This window comes from Coregonus clupeaformis, chromosome 27 (assembly GCF_020615455.1).
Source record: "Coregonus clupeaformis isolate EN_2021a chromosome 27, ASM2061545v1, whole genome shotgun sequence".
NCBI lineage: Eukaryota > Metazoa > Chordata > Actinopteri > Salmoniformes > Salmonidae > Coregonus > Coregonus clupeaformis.
The window spans coordinates 12,455,930-12,465,508 of NC_059218.1; positions in this window are offsets into that span (position 1 = coordinate 12,455,930).

Genomic DNA, 9,579 nt, shown 5'->3' on the forward strand with positions numbered 1-9,579 from the left:
TCAGCTGTACAACTGAATGCATTCAACCGAAATGTGTCTACCGCATTTAACCCCTCTGAATCAGAGAGGTGCGGGGGGGGGCGGTCTTAATCGACGTCAACGGTGCGCGGGGAGGAGTTGTTGTTGGGGGTTAACTGCCTTGCTCAAGGGCAGAACGGCAGATTTTTTTCACCTTGCCGGCTCTGGGATTCAAACCATGCTAGACAGAGATCTGTATATAATGACGAGATGCCCTAACAATGGGAGTCATTGTTCCAAAGGTGGGAAGACGGGCGACAAACTTAGGTCCAAAAAAAGCCCATTGAAAAGCATTGGTCTTATTTTGGACATATTTTGGCGAGAATTAAACCTCTCGCTTCACCTCTTCCGCTCTGTCCTAGAGTTCCGATCTGAAGATCACTGACGTCACGATTCTTCCCAGTGTAACGTAGATGCAGGGAGTCAGGAAGCAAGCGCAGTTAGTGAGTTTAATGACGAAGAATATTGAACGATACAAAACAAGAAAAGAGCGTAAACATGGAAACCTGAACAATATTGCCTGGTGGGTGATCACAACGGAGTGCTATATAAAGGGGAAGTAATCAGGGAGGTGATGAAGTCCAGGTGTGCCTAATGAGGTGCAGGTGTGCGTAATGAAGGTTGCCAGGCGTGTGTGAGGATTGGTTGCCAGGAATGGTGGTTAGTAGACCTGTGACGACGAGCGCCGGAGAGGGGGAGCGGGAGTGGACGTGACAGTACCCTGATACCTGGGTGTCCAGTGGCAAGGGATGTGTGCGCCCAGGTCAAAAGCCGATCCCTTACCTCCATGGGAACATAGGTGCGCTCCAGAGGACAGGTAGCTGGTGCGGGTTCCCTCTCCAGAGCCTGGTGGATGTCCACGTCTATGTCCCAGAGCACGGGGACAGCGATTCGGGAGGGCAGAATGATGGGACAACTCAGGACAGGGCATCGGCTTTGATGTTCTTTGAACCTGGGAGTTATGACAAGGTGAAGTTGAATCTAGTAAAGAAAAGGGCCCACCTTGCTTGGTGCGGTTTCAGCCGCCTTGCTGTCCGTATGTACTCCAAGTTCCGATGGTCGGTGAGGATGAGAAATGGGTCCGTGGTGCCCTCCCTTCAGTGTCTCCACTCCTCTAATGCCAACTTCACTGCCAGGAGCTCCCGATCACTGACGTCATAGTTCCTCTCTGCAGGAGAACGTTTTTTAGAGTAGTATGCACATGGATACAGTTTTTGTGGATTACCTTGGCGTTGTGACAGGACGACCCCCACGCCCACTTCTGAAGCATCCACCTCGACCACGAAGGGCAGCGTAGGGTCTGGATGTCTCAGCAATGGGGCGGAAGTGAAACGCCCCTTCAGCAGGCTGAAGGCATCATCAGCTGCAGGATTCCATGCCAACTTACGGGGACCACCTTTGAGGAGAGAGGTGAGAGGAGAGGCGATGGAGCTGAAGTTCCTGATGAAGCGGCAGTAAAAGTTGACAAACCCCCAAAAAACATAGTAGTCCCTTTATGGTGGTTGGGACTGGCCATGACCTGACCGCACCTACTTCCTTTCCTCCATAACCACTCCCTGCAGGCTGATCCAATATCCCAAAAAGGAGACCTGATGGAACTGGCACTTCTCCTCTTTACGTACAGATGGCTCTCCAGGAGGCGTCCCAGGACTACCCGGACGTGGGTGATGTGCTCCTTCAAGGTGGTCGAGTAGATCAGGATGTCGTCGATATACACGACCACCTGGCGCCCAAGCATGTCCCGGAGTGCCTCATTGACGAATGCCTGGAACACTGACGGAGCATTGGCTAATCCAAAAGTCATCACCAAGTACTCGTAGTGACCAGACATCGTGCTTAAGGCAGTCTTCCATTCATCCCCCTCTCGGATGCGGATAAAAATGAAGGCACTCCCTAGGTCCAGCTTGGTTAAAAAAAAACGGCCACGTGGAGCTGTTCAATGGCGGCCGGCACCAAGGGGGGGTAGCGGTACTTGGTGGTGATGGCATTGAGACCGCTGTAGTCAATACACGGACGAAGACCCCCCTCCTTCTTGGCCACGAAGAAGAAACCAGCCAACACAGGGGAGGTGGATGGGCGGATGAAACGCTGTTGGAGAGCCTCCTGGATGTACTCCTCCATAGCCTTGGTTTCAGCCAATATAGGGGGTAGATGTTAGCAGGTTGATGGCACAGTCCCAGGAGCAATGAGGAGGGAGACAGGTGGCGCGAGTTTTGGAGAAAACCTCCCTGAGATCCTGGTAAACCTCCGGGATGTCAGCCTGGAGGGCAACCACAGGACTCTCAACCGACGTGGAACCACAAGGTAAGGGAAAGCAGGTCTTCCGGCATCTGGGTGGTCGTGGCGTTGGAGCCATGGGAGACGAGGATGACTTTGTGTACAGGTGCCTGGATGATGAGGAAGGGGAGGCTTTCTTGGTGCAGTGGTCCCATGGTGAGTGGTGCTGTGATATGTGTGACTGTGCCAGATCCCAGTAGTCGGTTATTCAATGCTTGAACCGGAAACGGAGAAGAGAGTGGGTATGATGTTATGTTCAGGGAGGAGGCAAGGGCCTGGTCAATAAAATTCCTTGCGGCTCCAGAGTCCACTAGAGCTGTGGAAATAATACATGAGGGACAGACAGCTAGTGAAATAGGTACTAAGAAGGGAGAGTGAAGATGATGGAATAATCACACCTACCCCAGGAGACGGATTATCACTGGACCGTTTCTCTGCTCTAGTGACTCTCTAGGGTTAGAACGTAGCGGACACCGTTGAAGCTGGTGTCCCTCCTGGCCACAATAAGGACAGAGCCCCAGTTGTCTCCGACGGCGCCGCTCAGCCACAGGGAGGCGTGTGGCCCCTACCTCCATGGGTTCACTGACTCAGAGAGGCGTTGGGAGTGCTGACGCTCCCGAAGGAGGTTATCCAGACGTATCTGGAAGATGTCTCGTTTGGCTGCTGCTTCCATTCTGTGAGGCAATATTCTGTAACATAGACGCAGGGAGTCAGGAAGCAAGTGCAGTTAATGAGTTTAATGATGAAGAAAATTGAACGATACAAAACAAGAAACGCGTCTAAACTTGGAAACATAAACAATATTGCCTGGTGGGTGATAACAACGGAGTGCTATATAAAGGGAAGTATTCAGGGAGGTGATGAAGTTCAGGTGTGCCTAATGAGGCACAGGTGTGTGTAATGAAGGTTGCCAGGTGTGCGTGAGGATGGGTTGCCAGGACCGGTGGTTAGTAGACCGGCGACGTCGAGCGCCGGAGAGGGGGAGCGGGAGTGGACGTGACACACTTTCTGAGCTCGTTTTGTTTCTGATTTCCCAGTTTTCTTGAACGCATCAAGAGTAGTACGTTGTGGCCATAGCATACTGCTTACTTTTTACTAAACAGTACGTGCTAAATATACTGAACAAAAACAAAAACGCAACATGCAATAATTTGAAGGATTTTGCTGAGTTACAGTTCATATAAAGAAAACAGTCATTTCACATAAATTAATTAGGCCCTAATCTATGGATTTCACATGACTGGGCAGGGGTGCAGCCACAGGTGGGCCTGGGAGGGCATAGGCCCACCCACTGGGGAGCCAGGCCAAGCCAATCAGAATGGGGTTTTCCCCACAGACAGAAATACTCCTCAGCACCCCCCCTATGATCCCGCAGGTGAAGACGCCAGATGTGTAGGTCCTGGGCTGGCGTGGTTACATGTGGTCTGCGTTTATGAGACGTACTGCCAAATTCTCAAAAATGACGTTGGAGGCAGCTTATGGTAGAGAAATTAACATTAAATTCTCTGGCAACAGCTCTGGTGGACATTCCTGCAGTCAGCATGCCAACTGCACGCTCCCTCAAAACTTGAGACATCTGTGGCATTGTGCTGTGTGACAAAATTGCACATTTTTGTGTGGCCTTTTATTGTCCCCAGCACAAGGTGCACCTGTGTAATGGTCATGCTGTTTAATCAGCTTCTTGATATGCCACAACGGTCAGGTGGATGGATTATCTTGGCAAAGGATAAATGCTCTCTAACAGGGATGTAAACTAATTTGTGCGTAAAATTTGACGGAAATAAGCTTTTTCTGCATATGGAAAATTTCGGGGATCTTTTATTTCAGCTCATGAAACGTGTTGTGTTTATATTTTTGTTCAGTGTACATTACACAAGGCAGGTCTGTCTGTCTGTAGTCTTTCTAAGAGACAGAGAGAGAGAGAGAGAGAGAGAGAGAGAGAGAGAGAGAGAGAGAGAGAGAGAGAGAGAGAGAGAGAGAGAGAGAGAGAGAGAGAGAGAGAGAGAGAGAGAGAGAGAGAGAGCGAGAGAGAGAGAGAGAGAGAGAGAGAACTGGTTGAATCAACGTTGTTTCCACGTCATAAAAAAAAAATCAATGTGATGACGTTGAATCAACGTGGAAAACTGATTGGATTTGCAAAAAAGTCATCAACCTAAGGGAATTTACTATTTTTTTCACCCAACTTTTATGTAAATCCAATGGCATGGTGACATGTTTTGTTGATTTGACGTTGAATTCACATTAGTTGGCAACTCAACCAAGTATAAATCAAAACTAGATGTTAAACTGATGTCTGTGCCAAGTGGGGAGAGACAGAGAGTGAAAGAGAGAGACGAGGGCCAGATATCAGAGGCCTGCTATCCCATCACACCGAATAGGTCAATCAGGAGCATTGTCACACTACCATTACTGTCCCATCCATCCCCCAGACCCAGTGTATTGGTTCATTAGCCTTGCCTGTTAGAGGTGTGATGGGATAGCAGGCCTCTGATATCTGGCCCTCGTCTCTCTACACAAACCCTCCACGCTCTCTCCCCGCTTGGGCCTAATCACACCTGATTGTTCATGGGTGTTTAGCTCCCATCCAAGCCTGCAATGCACAGATCTGAATGTCCTTTAAAAACACACACCGACGGGGAACAGGGGAATGGCGCACACAGGTAATAACATTTGCTTTTGGTAAACGGTCTGCGCTCTGCAGGGCAGTGCGGGGCCATACGGTATTAGGAACTCATCAATTAGTTGTCCGTGAATGGAGAGATTTGTAATTAAAGAAGGAGAGAGGGGCAACAGGTGAGGAGAGGAGGTGTGGGGGAGGGTGGGATAAGAGAGAAGCAAGGACACAATCGTGTACACACACGGCATCGCCTCTTCAATGAAATTCCCAGAGGTTGCTAAGAGCATCGTCTAACCATCTCCATCTCCCTCTAGGTGCTTTCGATATTATGTAAAATGCCTTCGTGAAAGATACAAGTCCCCCTGTCTCAATCCACAACAGCTTCTTTCTCTGCTTTTGATGGACGGTAGCAGTTGCGGCAATAGGTAGGATCCATACCTGTGTACGACACAAGACATTTCAAGAGATGCTGGCATTGACATCCCCCTGTGTGAAGTACATTATAAACGAGAAGAATGACATTAATATCAAACTGAATAGAATTCTCCCTCCTTTCTCTCCACCATTCCATTCACTATCCATATATTTCTCTCTCCATCTCTCTTTAATGAACTGAGTGATCCTTTGTTCAGCCAAGTGTAGGATGAGAGGAAAAGAGGTAAGAAGTAATAAACAAGTCGAAATATATGTGAAGATAATGATCCTCTATTAATTCATATAGGGAATAATTTGTAATGCATTGTGATGACACTCGCATTATGATGACACTCATAGCGGGAGGTAGAGTCTCTGTACTTTTATCATAAAAGCTTGTTTATCAAAGCCAGAGAGGGGGATAGATAATCATGGCAATGAATACCCCTTAATTGCATGTCATTTCTGTGCTTATTGTACAACAAGTCTTTATTTTCGAGTGGCTCTTGGATATTTGATCCTCTGGTTAGTCTCCCTAATGACTGTTTCATATGAAATCCCTCTCCACTCTTCACAGTAACACCCCAGCTAGCACATTTGGTTCCTTGTAAGTAGTGGGGACATAAAATTTTTTGGGCTTCCCATTGGTTCTGAGAATGAAGTCATGCGTTTCCTGACCGGTAAAACAGAAAAATGTTTAAACATTCTGAGAGCGGAATTGAACATTTCGCCTCTTCTGGAAACAGTTATTTTTAGGATGCAGAACGTTTTACTCGGGTTCCTTTAATGTTTTCCTGGGAGGTTTTATTAACGCTCTGAGAACTGAAATTATAGGTTACTTGGAGGTTTTTTAATTAACTTCCCTTCACTTTCACTGAATGTTTCAATAAGTATTTTAATAACACGCTTGCTTATTTTGGATTCACTTATTCTAACTCCAAGCTCAGACAGGACAGAAATTCATTTCCTTAGGCATTAATCATGCAAACACATGTCTTTTTTATTGTGGCACGGCATCAGAGAGATTCAAACCTATAATCTTCTGTTCTCTATGAACACCCACTAATTGGCCACACCTGATCTTAATGAGTGCTTGTTTCCCTTGAAATGGGGTCTGTTTGAATATACGAAAATGAACAACTTTGTATGTGTAAAAAAAACATAGTATGATAGCTCCATCTTTTATTTCAGCTCATGAAACATGGGACCAACACTTTACATGTTGCGTATATATTTTATTTCAGTACATTTAAAAACAATACATAAAACTCATACGTAGGGATTCATTATTTTCTAATTTCATTTAGTGTTAGGCAACCTTACGACTACTTTGTCATATCTTGTTTCTACTGTAGATGATACTTGACATCTCATTTTGAGATTAAATTGAGATGGCGTAGACTATTGTAGGTTTATCATTGATGTACAAGCTTTGAAAATGAACAGAAACCTATCTAAGTATGAATGTTTATTTTCGTACACTATAGTTGTGGCTGCCCATAAGGTTATGGAATCACATTGTATTTATAAAACATGGTTTAGATATTGATGTTGTAATCAATGACTGTATCTGGTTGTAATCCACTATTATTTTGGGCTGAGTCCTCCAAGGATTTCCATTGGGAATTGTTTATGCCTGTTGCCAACTACCGTTTCTCCTCTTGTCTCGTATTTCTTTGTTCTGTTAAACAGGTATGTGGTGTACACAAGCACATGATCGATAGAACATGTTAGAGTCTAAATGGTTATCTGAGTGATACTTACCATTTATGTTGAAATTGAAAGTTTAAATGTGTAAATTGATTTGACATAGACATGACTGGGTTTGCGGCTAAGCAAGGCTAGCCCATAGAATAACATAAGAAAAAATGGCACCAGATAATATTCTGGTGTGAATGTATTGATTTATAGCTCCTCTTGAGGTAATATAGTGGTTTCTTTTCTACTCCGTTTCTATGGTTTAGGCCATGACATCTCCCCACCCAAGTGTTATATATTACAGAGTTATATATTATTTTGAAAAACTGTATACGCTAACGCTACCGTGCTTAGTATTGAGAAGGATGGACTGGTTTATGGTTCATTTAGCTATTTAAAAGCATTTTTATTGAAACATAGTACATGAGGTTAAGATAAATACTGAGAAGGTATATTTTTTTATACAAGTCAATGTATTAGCGAATATGACTATTTTAAATACAAAGGATATATTATGTTACTGTACTTACAGTACTTTCTAGTCTTTTACAGCATCTAACTGAATTATTCATGTTTTGCAGATGGAAATTCACACAGGCTCAAACGTCTGGAGGGCGGCCATGCAACCAGGCCAACAGTTCCATTGCGATGGCAAGAGCGCTTTTGGGTGCTTTAGATGTTGACATGTTTCTGAAAAGCAACCTGAGAGGTATGTACAGAGATTTTATAGACCGTAGAATTGGAATGACATTTGAACAATTCTAGGTGGCAATGCTAAAAGGAGAGAAGATGGGGAGAAAAAAAGATGGATTGAATCCTGAAAAAGTGACTGCAATAACTGGTGAGTAGGTTTTTGTTCATCGATTGCAAATGAGCATTTGACAGTGTGTGGGTATTGTCATGATGAAAAAATGACCAATAATCAAAAAAAAATCTCTCAGTATCACATAAAAAAGGACAGGGTTGGGGTCAATTTCAATTTAATAAATTGAAGATGTTAACAGGATAGTTCACTTTTTTACACCTTATAGTCAGATGGCTAACAAAAAAACTATGTGGGTGCTGGGGGCAATTAGACGAAGTTCAATGTTTGTGGTCAGATCCCCTCAAGTTAATTGTGGCTATTTAAACAACTCTGAACCATGGATTTATCCTGGCCCATAGACTACTTTCAGGGTAAGGAACCATCTGACTGGCTATAAGGTATAAAAAAGTAAACTTTCCCTTAATTAAATGTACAAATCAGTCATTGCACATAGGGCATTAATGATCAAGGATTTCTTATTAAATTGAATCTGATAAGCTTTTCACATAAACGTTTTTCCTTTGGATAAAAAAAGACACTGTATTTATGACCTCAAACCCAACCCCTAACTGTTCTATGTGCTCTTTAACTTCTGTTTGTTGCTTTTCCTCCACAGATGCTGTCATGAAGCGCTTCGCGGGTGCAACAAAGGGACAAGTGGGAATGGCTTAGAACAGTGAAATGGCTGAATTGAGAAGCGATGAGAGAATTGTTTTTAATGAAGGATTAAATTATGTTCTTTTGTGTTTTGTTTGTTCTGTTTTATTACCATGATTACAAGTATCACTGAAATTATGCTCCCGTAACATATACTGTATGTTAACATGTATTGTGACATATAAGGGACACCCTTACAAAAACGAATTTGTTGCGGCAAACCTCCCGCAATGTTGTTTCAAATTTGCTGCAAACCAAATAGTGTGCCACAAAATGTAGCCAGAAGTTTCCAAATGTTTGCCACTAGTGGTGAATCTGCTGCAAACCTTTGGCAACAATAATATTTATTGCCACTGGTGGCAAACAGTTCGCCAGAGGTTATTTTCTGACAGACAATTCTCTCAAGATTCAATTTGAATCGGTGGCAAACCTGTTGTAATAACATTTATTGCAACTGATGGCAAACAGTTCACCAGAAGCTGTTTCTGGTGAACACGAGTTCCAAGACCAGTAACCCTTGATGACCAATCAGGGGGATTAGAAAAATCTGTTGGAAAATGTAAACCAAGCTATCTAGCTATCTACCTACCAAAGTTGTCCAGTGAATATTAATAAAACTTCCTAATAAACTTTAACATTTTATTATGTAAATGATGCATAGTTAGCAATGTCATGTTTTATGGGATAGATTGAAACACATTTTGTTGATACCAGTTTCAATTTCTCAGCGCCACTGACTGGCTAGCGCTTAGCTAGCTAACGTTAGCTATCATATTTTTTGCACAATTAATGCTAACTAATGATTTGCCTAAACACTTGTATTTTTAGGTGAATACGTTGCTGTCTTTTAATACCAATATGCATGTCAATGTGCTAGTGGCAAGGTTCAGTAGCATGTTAACAAGCACAACAGGTAAGGTAGCAACAAGATGAGTTGATTTGACATCAAAGCAAAGCTTCACTTTTGCAGATGGATACCCTTTGCTACCCATGGTGTTGGAAGAGGCTGGGAGGAGGATGCATCAACACCCTGGAAATATGTTTGTGGTGTAATCACTCATAACACTTGTTGAGTGATAAACAAGTGTATCGT